We start from the raw sequence: 12,204 nt of genomic DNA, 5'->3' as shown, positions 1-12,204 counted from the left end.
AGTATTCTTGGGCTTCACTTATAGCTCAGCTGGTAAAGAATCCGCCTGCAATATGGGAGAACTGGGTTCGATCCGTGAGTTAGGAAGATCCCATGGAGAAATGAAAGGTACCCACTCCAGTATTCTGGCCTGGAGAATTCCATGGACTGTATATTCCATGGGGTTGCAAAGAGTCAGACAGGATTGAGTGACTTTCATTCTACATCACATGGTACTGTTCTAAATGAAAGTTCATTGGAGGAAAATAAGAGTTAATGGCATTGATGGCCTCTCATTGATTGATTTGTAGCATTTTAAATCATCTGGGACTGTTTCTGGGCAAAGAAAAAAATCTTCCATCCTGTTGCTGGGGTAGTAACGTAACAGCCTCTTCCTGTTAGAGATGCAAGGTGTGTCTCTTCCTGTTTGGGGAAATCGACAATGAATGGAAGGGCATGAGAACTCCTTCTTTAAGACTCTCCAGCTTCATTTTTAGTATAAGTTATCTTTTTTTATTTTCTCATTTTTCCCTTGTGATCAATACTTTTCTCTGACAACTTTGCTGATCAAGAGTCAGATTCTCAACATATATTCCCACACAAGGGATGGTATCTATAGATGCATTCACTGGCATAGAAGCATTGGCATCATTAAACTGATAAGCTGTCTGAATATATAGGTATGTTAGCAAATTTAGAAAGGGCATCATTTATGTTGATTGTCCCACAGAAACTCTTTTATCTCATTTTCCCATACCTGGATTGGATTAGAGTAAAGCAAGGATTGAGGTTAGGTGAGCTTAGTACCCTAACTTTATTAAATGGGCCCACAGGACAAGTTAGTAAAATTATTTATAAGGTGAACTAAAGGGACATTACTGTCTTGAATAGACTGAGATTCCTAGTGACAAATCCAACAATTAGAGTGGTTTCTCCTTTTCATAATAGATTAAGAAATGTGGAATGGGTCCTGTATAAAATATCGTGGGCATTGTCTTTCCATGAAAGAGAGAAAGAAAAAGGAAAACAAAAACAAGCAGAGGTTAAAAAGATATATAAATCTGGCCCAGACATCCTGAGAAACTTGTCTCCATCCAATGCTGTCTCCTTGAGTTCTTGGAATTCTGTACTTTCGGGTCACCAACTGATTTGCATATCCAGTCAGGAGTTTGGTGTTTTTTTTTTTTTTTTTTTTTTTTGATGTAACATGTGAATCCAAAAGTCTGTCCCTTTCAGTTTGGTGACACAAAAATCAGTCATAGTACCTGATAGGTATCTTTCCAGTGAGGCTAGAGAAGGCCCTCTTGAAAGTGTTTTTTGTAGTAAACAAAATTTCCAGATTGCAGAATGGTGTTGAGTCTTCGTTTCCTGGGAACGTGGTATGAAAAGATTGCTTTACTAAAGCATGGATAATTTCGATAAAAACAAGTAAGCCTTTACAATATTGAAGTATATTCCCATTTGACTAGCTGTGAATCAAAAGAAGAAGCAGTCAGGTGCATTAGACATCCTGTCACATGGAGAACATACTCCTATTAAACTTACACATTGGCATGAAAAACAAGAATATTTAATAAGAGTTTAAGAACCTTTAAGGATCAAGTAAGAAGAAAAATGATAAATGCTACAACCTTTGTTGCAAAGATACAATTTGCCAATTGCTTTAACTTAAAGTAGAAGAGAAGGGGTCCTTCAGGGCTCAGAAATCACTGCAGATGGTGACTGCAGCCATGAAATTAAAAGACGCTTACTCCTTGGAAGGAAAGTTATGACCAACCTAAACAGCATATTCAAAAGCAGAGACATTACTTTGCCAACAAAGATCTGTCTAGCCAAGGCTATGGTTTTTCCTGTGGTCATGTATGGATGTGAGAGTTGGACTGTGAAGAAGCCTGAGTGCCAAAGAATTGATGCTTTTGAACTGTGGTGTTTGAGAAGACTCTTGAGAGTCCCTTGGACTGCAAGGAGATCCAACCAGTCCATTCTGAAGGAGATCAGCCCTGGGATTTCTTTGGAAGGAATGATGCTAAAGCTGAAACTCCAGTACTTTTGCCACCTCATGCGAAGAGTTGACTCATTGGAAAAGACTCTGATACTGGGAGGGATTGGGGGCAGGAGGAGAAGGGGATGACAGAGGATGAGATGGCTGGATGGCATCACTGCCTCAATGGACGTGAGTCTGGGTGAACTCCGGGAGTTGGTGATGGACAGGGAGGCCTGGCGTGCTGCGATTCATGGGGTCGCAAATAGTCGGACATGACTGAGCAACTGATCTGATCTGATACCTGGAAACAAAACATTAAAACAATTGATTTTCTATTTGAATTTTATGAATTATTGCCTCGTTTAGTATTATGTTCTTGAAGACATCAAAAATCGTTGAGGTCCTTCAATGGACCGGAACCTGGTGTTCCGGAGTCGAGCAATGAGAATGTAAAGGAGAGAGAAAGAGGCTGACAAAGCCAATAAAGCCCCTGCACGGGGCTTGCTCTGTTCACGAAGGCCTTAGGCCCCCTTTCGATGGGGTGAAGTTGCAGAGCGCCTTCTCGAGAGGGTCTTAGAAGTCCGGACAGGAAAGTGAACTCAGAGAGCCTCTGCGCTCCAGGGGATCAGCCTGAAAAAGAGAAAGAGGGAGAGAGAGAGAAAGCAAGACACGGGGACCAGAGCTCTGATGGAGCAAAGGTGTTTTAATCAACATGGTTGGGCATATATACTGTAGTTATTATCAGCAAAGATAAATGTTAAAATGCCAGACTTACAAAAATAGGAGATCCATATTAAAGAGAGAGAGTTGTAAACAATCACTTTTACCATATGGTGCACAAGAAGGAGGAGGGTACTTATCACCATATAGAAAAACTAATGAAGGAAATGCCTGGATTCCTCAGCCCCCAGGAGAGGCTTGCCTCTCCTCTTAAATTCCTGAATATTCAGGAATTAATAAGGAACAGAGAATTCCTGACAGATCCAAAACAGCACACAGGAAGCCTCTTGTTAAATGCTTCCTGACAACCAGAGTCCTTTCTGTGAATTTTTCTGATGGTGAAACACTTGAAAAAGCATCACAGTGAAGCAATAACTGTCTCTAAGTGTCAAAAAGACCTGAAAATGCTCATTACAAAAGATTTGATGAAAGTTCATTATAATGAAATTGACAAGGCATCTGCTTATTTCTGTGATATACCTGTTAAAATTATGGCTGGTAACATTATATATAGAACATGTGTATTAAGTACCATTTCATATTAGAACACTTGTACTAAACTTATATGCAGAGTACATCATGAGAAACGCTGGACTTGAAGAAGCACAAGCTGGAATCAAGATTGCCGGGAGAAATAGCAATAACCTCAGATATGCAGATGACACCATCCTTATGGCAGAAAGTGAAGAGGAACTAAAAAGCCTCTTGATGAAAGTGAAAGTGGAGAGTGAAAAAGTTGGCTTAAAGCTCAACATTCAGAAAACGAAGATCATGGTATCTGGTCCCATCACTTCATGGGAAATAGATGGGGAAACAGTGGAAACAGTGTCAGACTTTATTTTTGGGGGCTCCAAAATCACTGCAGATGGTGACTGCAGCCATGAAATTAAAAGACACTTACTCCTTGGAAGGAAACTTATGACCAACCTAGATAGCATATTCAAAAGCAGAGACATTACTTTGCCTACAAAGGTCTGTCTAGTCAAGGCTATGGTTTTTCCAGTGGTCATGTATGAATGTGAGAGTTGGACTGTGAAGAACACTGAGCACCGAAGAACTGATGCTTTTAAATTGTGGTGTTGGAGAAGACTCTTGAGAGTCCCTTGGACTGCAAAGAGATCCAACCAGTCCATTCTAAAGGAGATCAGTCCTGGGTGTTCTTTGGAAGGACTGATGCTAAAGCTGAAACTCCAGTACTTTGGCCACCTCATGTGAAGAGTTGACTCATTGGAAAAGACTCTGATGCTGGGAGGGGTTGGGGGCAGGAGGAGAAGGACGACAGAGGATAAGATGGGTGGATGGCATTACTGAGTCGATGGACATGAGTTTGAGTGAACTCCGGGAGTTGATGATGGACAGGGAGGCCAGGTGTGCTGGAATTCATGGGGTCGCGAAGAGTTGGACACGACTGAGTGACTGAACTGAACTGAACTGAAGCAATGTTTAGCTTTTTTAAAAGGTGAGAAGATTCAATCTTAAGTAATCAAAGACTTGATTAAGATAACATGAAGCATAGGAAATAATTTTGATAAAACACACATCTTTATTTTCTAAGAAGATTACTTGAAGAAAAAGAAAAAACTTTCACAAGCTCTTATCAGGAGCAGATCAATAGTCCAATAATTTGTTGTTGCTCAGTTGCTCAATTGTGTTCGACTCTTTGTAACCCCATGGACTGCAGCATGCCAGGCTCTTTGTTCTTCACTATGTCCAGGAGTTTGCCCCAACTCATGTCCATCGAATCAATGATGCCATACACCTGTCTCATTCTCTTTCACCCCCTTGTCCTCCCCTCAATCTTTCCCAGCATTAGGATATTTTCCAATGAGTCGGCTCTTTGCATCAGGTGGCCAAGTTATTGGAGCTTCAGCTTCACCATCAGTCCTTCCAATGAATATTCAGGGTTGATTTCCTTTACAATTGACTGGTTTGATCTCCTTGATATCCAAGGGACTCTCAAGAGCCTTCTCTAGCACCACATTTTGAAAGTATCAGTTCTTTGCCACTCAGCCTTCTTTATAGTCCAATTCTTACATCTGTACAGGACTACTGGAAAAACCATAGTTTTGACTAATACCTTGTCCTTACAGAGAGAAAAACCAAATCCCAATTTTACAGTGTATTTTTGACATTAAAGTCACTTAAAAACAAACTTATTTTAATCTTAACCAGTATGAAAACACATAAAACTCAGGTTTCAAAGATTCCTTTCCATCACCCTTGTGCAACTTACTATTTCCATTTCCATTCAACTTTTGTTCTGTCTTTTATGTTTTCCTATACTAAAACAATTAGCTTCACTTTAGGACAAAATTACTTTCTTTCCCCTTATTATTTCTAGTAGCCTTAAACAATTGTGAATGGTCTTTTACTGGCAAATTTATGAATACATTTCATGATTCCTAAAAGTGTATTTTCCTTGTTGCACATTTTTCAATATGGAATGTCTACTAAGAGACCCAAATATCTTTGGTTCTTTTGTAAAGGAAAACAAAAGTGGATGAACATATTCTTAGTAATGTTTCAATATTTTATTTGGAAATGATCTAGATATTTGATGACTACCTATAGTCCTATAGTTTAATATAACTTAGCAAAACTGTAAAGTTTCAGGTTACCAAAAAGACTTTGGGAAGCTATTTTAAACGTTCACTTAGAAACATTAAACTCATTTATATACATTTAATTTATTTGTTTTCAACCACTATGTTAAGATTGCTTATGGTAATTTCATCATATCAAGTTGTTTACTTCCTAAGAAATTTTGTGACAGAGATAACGTGAATTTATCTGACCAATCAACCCAGGTAGAGTGAAAGTTTTCAGTGCTAACTCCAAAGACACACCTGTTTCAATTAAACCACCAACTTTAAGCTGGCTTTTATTTACTAAAAATTTACCCTAGATCATGGGCTTCCCAGGTGACTCAGTAGGTAAAGAATCCGCCTGCAATGCAGGAGTTGCAGAAGATGCAGGTTCGATCCTTGAGTCAGGAAGATCTCCTGGAGGAAGGCATGGCAACCCACTCCAGTATTCCTAACTGGAGAACCCCTTGGACAGAAGAGCCTGGTGGGCTACCGTCCATGCAGTCACAAAGAGTTGGACATGACTGAAGCGACTACACATGCATGCACCCTAGATTATGTGAACTTGAAAATCATTTGGTTTAGTTTTTTTATATTTCTTTAATTTATATGAGTACTTGTTTGTTTTATGCCAATTAAATAGAGCTCTTTTGCAAATTAATTTTAACAATGCCATACAGAGCTAGAAGAGAAAAAAAAAGTCACACATATATACACATGTGTTTAGACACACATGAGCATATATACAGATGCAAACAGAGATCTTATAGTTTTATTTTAAATTTTAGTTATGTATCAGGTGCAATAACCCAAAAGTCAAAAGAATGGATGGATCCAAGTTGTGTTTCTGGCAGATGATCTAGGTTCAGGTTATTTGCTGTAGGTATGAGTCTTCTTAAAGCTGTTTTAGAGCAAATCTGTCTTTCAGAAACTCCTTCATAATAATCAAAGAATGCATTCCATTGTCTCTTGAGAGGTTTGAAATCCTCTTGTTCAAAAGTGACCCCTAAGGTATACTTATTTAAAACAAAGTTTCTTCCCATTGAACAGGACGGGTAACTTACAAAGACAGAAACAGAAAGCAGGTTTTCTCTTGGGCCTTTTAGAATATATTTATCTGTTATAAAAAAAAATCTAGGTTGATAGATACTTACGTTTTTCCTTCTAATCTTTTTTTTTCCCCAGTTAACTTAGAAACAGTAATTAAGTCTTTAGTATTTAAATCTTCAGAGTGCCTGATTTTAAAGGAGCAGGTTTTCAAAAAGGAGGAGAAGAAGATGGCACTGGGGGCAGGATAGGTGCACAAGATGTCTACCCACATGAAGAAAATGGGTGAGGGGAAAAGTAAACCTCAGAAGCCATTTTGTCTTATTTCAATTGTTTGTTCATATCAATTAATTTAGAAATTGTATTTTGCAAAGAAGTGATTGTAGAATTGTGAATATAATTGGAAGACTCCAGGTACCAAGTAAAATAAAGGTGAAATTAAATTACCTTATCTTAGAACTATGACTTTATAATTTAGTTCTGAGAAAAATAAGCTTGAAAATTGAAAGTTCATTATAATGGCCACTGCAGTTCTAGATTAGTTTTGTTCATGTTGGCCCATTTATTTAAAAATGTGTATATGTAGGGCTCATAGTTCTTAAATGTCCCTGAAGGAAGGCTGCCCTTAGAGCATTTAGATGACTGGGATTCTATTTCTCAGGATTTTTCCAAGAACAAAGGAAAATTGCTAGCTAGGCCAATTCCATTCCAAGAGGAGCTGCACCAAAGTGTTAGCACACTTCCAAAAGGGAAATAATTGATTACTTCTCTATGATAAAGCATTGACAGCAGGGACAGAGCCTTGAACCACAAAGGATAAAGCATTTCATGGTCCTGAATTAAACTGGAGAACTCAAAATGCAAAGAGAATGGGCCCAGGATCTGAGAGACTCATCAAACCAGAAGAGGGTGACAAATCAGGGAAGTCATGAGCACAAGAGCTCAGTGCAGGTACCTTGCACAAGTACAGAAGTTGCTTCCTTCCATCCCCACTTCTGACATTATAACTGTCAAATTTAAAAATAAAACATACAGTTATCTCTTCAGTTAAATGAATTTATTTGGAAATAGCCAGAGAAATTGGAACTAAGGAAATACAACTTATAGTAGACCATAAGTAAATCCAAAAAACAAAGCTTGCTTTTATAGAACAAATAGGCAATTGGGAGGGCTTGTTCTAAACGAAGGTTTATTGGAGGAAAGTAAGAGTTCAGGATGGTGAAGATTTCTCATTAGCTGAGCTGTGGTATTTTTCATTGACTGGGCTTATTGCTGGGCAAGAAGAAAATTTTCCTTCCTTTTGTAGTATATAGTATATAGCAAACTGTAGTAGTATAGCAAACTTTTTCCTATTGGACATAAAAGGTACATCTTTTCCTGTTTGGGGGTATTCAATTATGAGTAATAGGGCATGAGCTCCCTCTACAGGGTTTCTCAACTTCAATTTTAGTTAGTTCATTTCAGTTCAGTCACACATGCTTGTCCAGCTCTTTGTAATCCCATGGACTTTAGCATGCCAGGCTTCCCTGTCCACCACTAATTCCTGGAGCTTGCTCAAACTTATGTCCATTGAGATGGTGATGCCATCCGATGATCTCAGCCTCTGTTGTCACCTTCTCCTCCTGCCTTCAATCTTTCCCAGCACCAAGATCTTTTCCAATGAGCTAGTTCTTTGCAACAGGTGGCCAAAGTATTGGAGTTTCAGCTTCAGCATCAGGCTTTCCAATGAATATTCAGGACTGATTTCCTTTAGGATTGATTGGCTTGATCTTCTTGCAATCCAAGGGACTCTCAAGAGTCTACTCCAACACCACAGTTCAAAAGCATCAATTCTTCAACACTCAGCTTTTGTTATGGTCCAACTCTCACATTCATACATGACTACTGGGAAAACCATAGATTTGACTAGACAGATCTTTGTTGGCAAATTAATGTCTCTACTTTTCAATATGCTATCTAGGTTGGTCATACTTTCCTTCGAAGGAGTAAGCATCTTTTAAATTCATAGCTGAAATTACCATATGAGGTGATTTTGGAGCACCCCCCCCCAAAAAAAAAAAAAAAAAGCCTCTCACTGTTTCCATCGTTACTCTTCTATTTACCATGAAGTGACCGGATTGGATGTCATGACCTTAGTTTTCTGAATGTTGAGTTTTAAGCCAACTTTTTCACTCTCCACTTTCACTTTCATCAAGAGGCTTTTTAGTTCCTCTTCACTTTCTGTCATAAGGGTGGTGTCATCTGCATATCTGAGGTTATTGATATTTCTCCAGGCAATCTTGATTCCACCTTGTGCTTCTTCCAGCCCAGCGTTTCTCATGATGTACTCTGCATACAAGTTAAATAAACGGGGTGACAATATACAGCCTTGACGTACTCCTTTTCCTATTTGGAATCAGTCTGTTGTTCCATGTCCAGTTCTAACTGTTGCTTCCTGATCTGCATACAGGTTTCTCAAGAGGCAGGTCAGGGGGTCTGGTATTCCCATCTCTTTCAGTTTTCCACAGTTTATTGTGATCCACACAGTCAAAGGCTTTGGCATACTCAATAAAGCAGAAATATATGTTTTTCTGGAACTCTCTTGCTTTTTCCATGATCCAGCAGATGTTGGCAATTTGGTCTCTGGTTCCTCTGCCTTTTCTAAAACCAGCTTGAACATCTGGAAGTTCATGGTTCATGTATTGCTGAAGCTTGGCTTGGAGAATTTGGAGCATTACTTTACTAGCGTGTGAGATGGGTGCAATTGTGCGGTACTTTGAGCATTCTTTGGCATTGCCTTTCTTTGGGATTGGAATGAAAACTGACCTTTTCCAGTCCTGTGGCCACTGCTGAGTTTTCCAAATTTGCTGGCATATTGAGTGCAGCACTTTCACAGCATCATCTTTCAGGATTTGAAATAGCTCAACTGTAATTCCAGAAGGCAATGGCACCCCACTCCAGTACTCTTGCCAGGAAAATCCCATGGATGGAGGAGCCTGGTGGGCTGCAGTCCATGGGGTAGCTGAGAGTCAGACACGACTGAAGTGACTTAGCAGCAGCAGCAGCAGCAGCAACTGTAATTCCATCACTTCCACTAGCTTTGTTCATAGTGATGCTTTCTAAGGCCCACTTGACTTCACATTCCAGGATCTCTGGCTCTAGGTGAGTGATCACACCATCTTGATTATCTGGGTCGTGAAGATCTTTTTTGTACAGTTCTTCTGTGTATTCTTTCCACCTCTTCTTAATATCTTCTGCTTCTGTTAGGTCCATACCATTTCTGTCCTTTATCAAGCCCATCTTTGCATGAAATGTTCCCTTGGTATCTCTAATTTTCTTGAAGAGATCTCTAGTCTTTCCCACTCTGTTGATTTCCTCTATTTCTTTGCATTGATCACTGAGGAAGGCTTTCTTATCTCTTCTTGCTATTCTTTGGAACTCTGCATTCAGATGCTTATATCTTTCCTTTTCTCCTTTGCTTTTTGCTTCTCTTTTCACAGCTATTTGTAAGGCCTCCCCAGACAGCCATTTTGCTTTTTTGCATTCTTTTCCATGGGGATGGTCTTGATCCCTGTCTCCTGTACAATGTCACAGACCTCCGTCCATAGTTCATCAGGCACTCTATCTATCATATCTAGGCCCTTAAATCTATTTCTCACTTCCACTGTATAATCATAAGGGATTTGATTTAGGTCATGCCTGAATGGTCTAGTGGTTTTCCCTACTTTCTTCAATTTAAGTCTGAATCTGGCAATGCGGAGTTCATGATCTGAGCCACAGTCAGCTCCTGATCTTGTTTTTGTTGACTGTATGGAGCTTCTCCATCTTTGGCTGCAAAGAATATAATCAATCTGGTTTCAGTGTTGACCATCTGGTGGTGTCCATGTGTAGAGTCTTCTCTTGTGTTGTTGGAAGAGGATGTTTGCTATGACCAGTGCATTTTCTTGGCAAAACTCTCTTAGTCTTTGCCCTGCTTCATTCTGTATTCCAAGGCCAAATTTACCTGTTACTCCAGGTGTTTCTTGACTTCCTACTTTTGCCTTCCAGTCCCCTATAATAACATTATAAAATATAATGTAAATAAATATTTATTTATTTATAAAATAAATATTTTTATTTTAATAAAATATAACTACATTTTAATGTAGTGCCTCATACTTATAAATGTTAGCTATTGTTATTTTCTTGAGTTGTACAGAAAGCCTACTTGGAGAAACAGAATTCATGGATGAGGGTAGAAATGTGGGACTGAGGTAAAGAAACTTCCTGGCCTGGAGGACTAGGCTTCTATTCTTGGCCCGCCACTGGCTTGGCATATGACCTAGGTCAAGTCTCTTCCTCTTTTTTTTTTTTTTTTAAATTTTGAATTTGTTTATTTTATTCATTGAAGGATAATTGCTTTACAGAATTGTGTTGATTTCTGCCAAACAGCTACATGAATCAGCCATAGGTACACCTATGTCCCCTCCCTCTTGAAGCTCCCTCCCATCCCCCTGCCCATCCTATCCCTCTAGGTTGTTACAGAGCCCCAGTTTGAGTTCCCTGAGTCATACAGCAAATTCTCATTCACTGTCTATTTTACATATGGTAATGTAAATGTCCATGTTACTGTCTCCACACATCTACCTTTTCCTTCCTCCCCACTTCCATGTTCATTTGTCTGTTCTCTGTGTCTGTGTCTCCATTGCTTCCCTGCAAATACTTTCATCAATACCATCTTTCTAGATTCCATATATATGTGTTAGTATATGATATTTGTTTTTCTCTTTATGACTTACTTCACTCTGTATAATAGTCTCTAAGTTCATCCACTTCATTAGAACTGACTCAAATGGGTCCCTTTTTATGACTGAGTAATATTCCATTGTACACATGTACCACAGCTTCTTTACCCATTCATCTGTCAATGGACATCTAGGTTGCTTCCATGTTCTAGCTATTGTAAATAGTGCTATAATGAACATTGGAGTGCATGTGTCTTCAATTTTGGTTTCCTCAGAATATATGCCCAGCAGTGGGATTTCTGGGTCATATGGTGGTTTTGTTCCTAGTTTTTAAAGGAATATCCATACTGTTTTCCATAGCGGCTGTATCAATTTGCATTCCCACCAACAGTGCAACAGGGTTCCCTTTTCTCCAAACCCTATCCAGCATTTATTGTTTGTAGACTTTTTTGATGATGGCCATTCTTACTGGTGTGAGGTGATATCCCGTTGTAGTTTTGATTTGCATTTCTCTAATAGTGAGCCATGTTGAGCATCTTCTCGTGTGTTTGTTAGCCACCTGTATGCCTTCTTTGGAGAAATGTATGTTTAGGTCCTTTTTCCCACTTTTTGATTGGGTTGTTTGTTTTTCTAGTATTGACTTGTATGAGCTGCTTGTAAGTTTTGGAAATTAATCCTTTGTCAGTTGTTTCAAGTCCCTTCCTCTTTTTGGTCTCATTTTCCCAAAATAGATAATCTCACTGGTCAAATGAACATTTTGTGAGTCAAACAGATTCTGCACAGGCTGTGCTCATAAATATAGGAAAGATACAGATTAAAGACATACTTCAGGTCAAGTGAAGTTAACTCTGCAGACCAGACCCGAGGAAGAGGACCAAAGAGACCATGAGCTAGTAACCTGACACCCGGGACAACCATCAAAAAGGCAGAAACTGTCTTTAAGCTCTGGGCTCCACCCACTTTCTCCTCTTTTTCCTTTCTTTCCTTTCAGCCTCTGAATATTAACCTGCCTTCTTGCCTCTCTCTTAGCAAATTCTGTTCCAGCCTGTTCAGGGCAGAGGGGCAAAAAGCATTGAATGGAGAAAGATTTCATCATGGGTGAGCTTCTAGTTCTAGTCCCAGCTGTTCTCGGAAACATTCTTGGGACTTCTAATCTCCTTTTTGCTTCCTTGAAGAGGCACCTCCTC

The 12,204-nt window shown here is 39.2% G+C and overlaps 1 protein-coding gene across 2 annotated transcripts in view; it reads left to right on the top strand.

The window, feature by feature from the left end:
• ARHGEF9 (Cdc42 guanine nucleotide exchange factor 9) overlaps positions 1-12,204 on the top strand; it is a 420,451-nt gene that overhangs the window by 64,346 nt on the left and 343,901 nt on the right. The window lies entirely within an intron of this gene.

The sequence above is a fragment of the Bos indicus x Bos taurus genome, chromosome X, assembly GCF_003369695.1.
Source record: "Bos indicus x Bos taurus breed Angus x Brahman F1 hybrid chromosome X, Bos_hybrid_MaternalHap_v2.0, whole genome shotgun sequence".
NCBI lineage: Eukaryota > Metazoa > Chordata > Mammalia > Artiodactyla > Bovidae > Bos > Bos indicus x Bos taurus.
The sequence above is the reverse complement of the archived record's forward strand: the minus strand, read 5'-3'. Positions and strand labels throughout refer to the sequence as shown.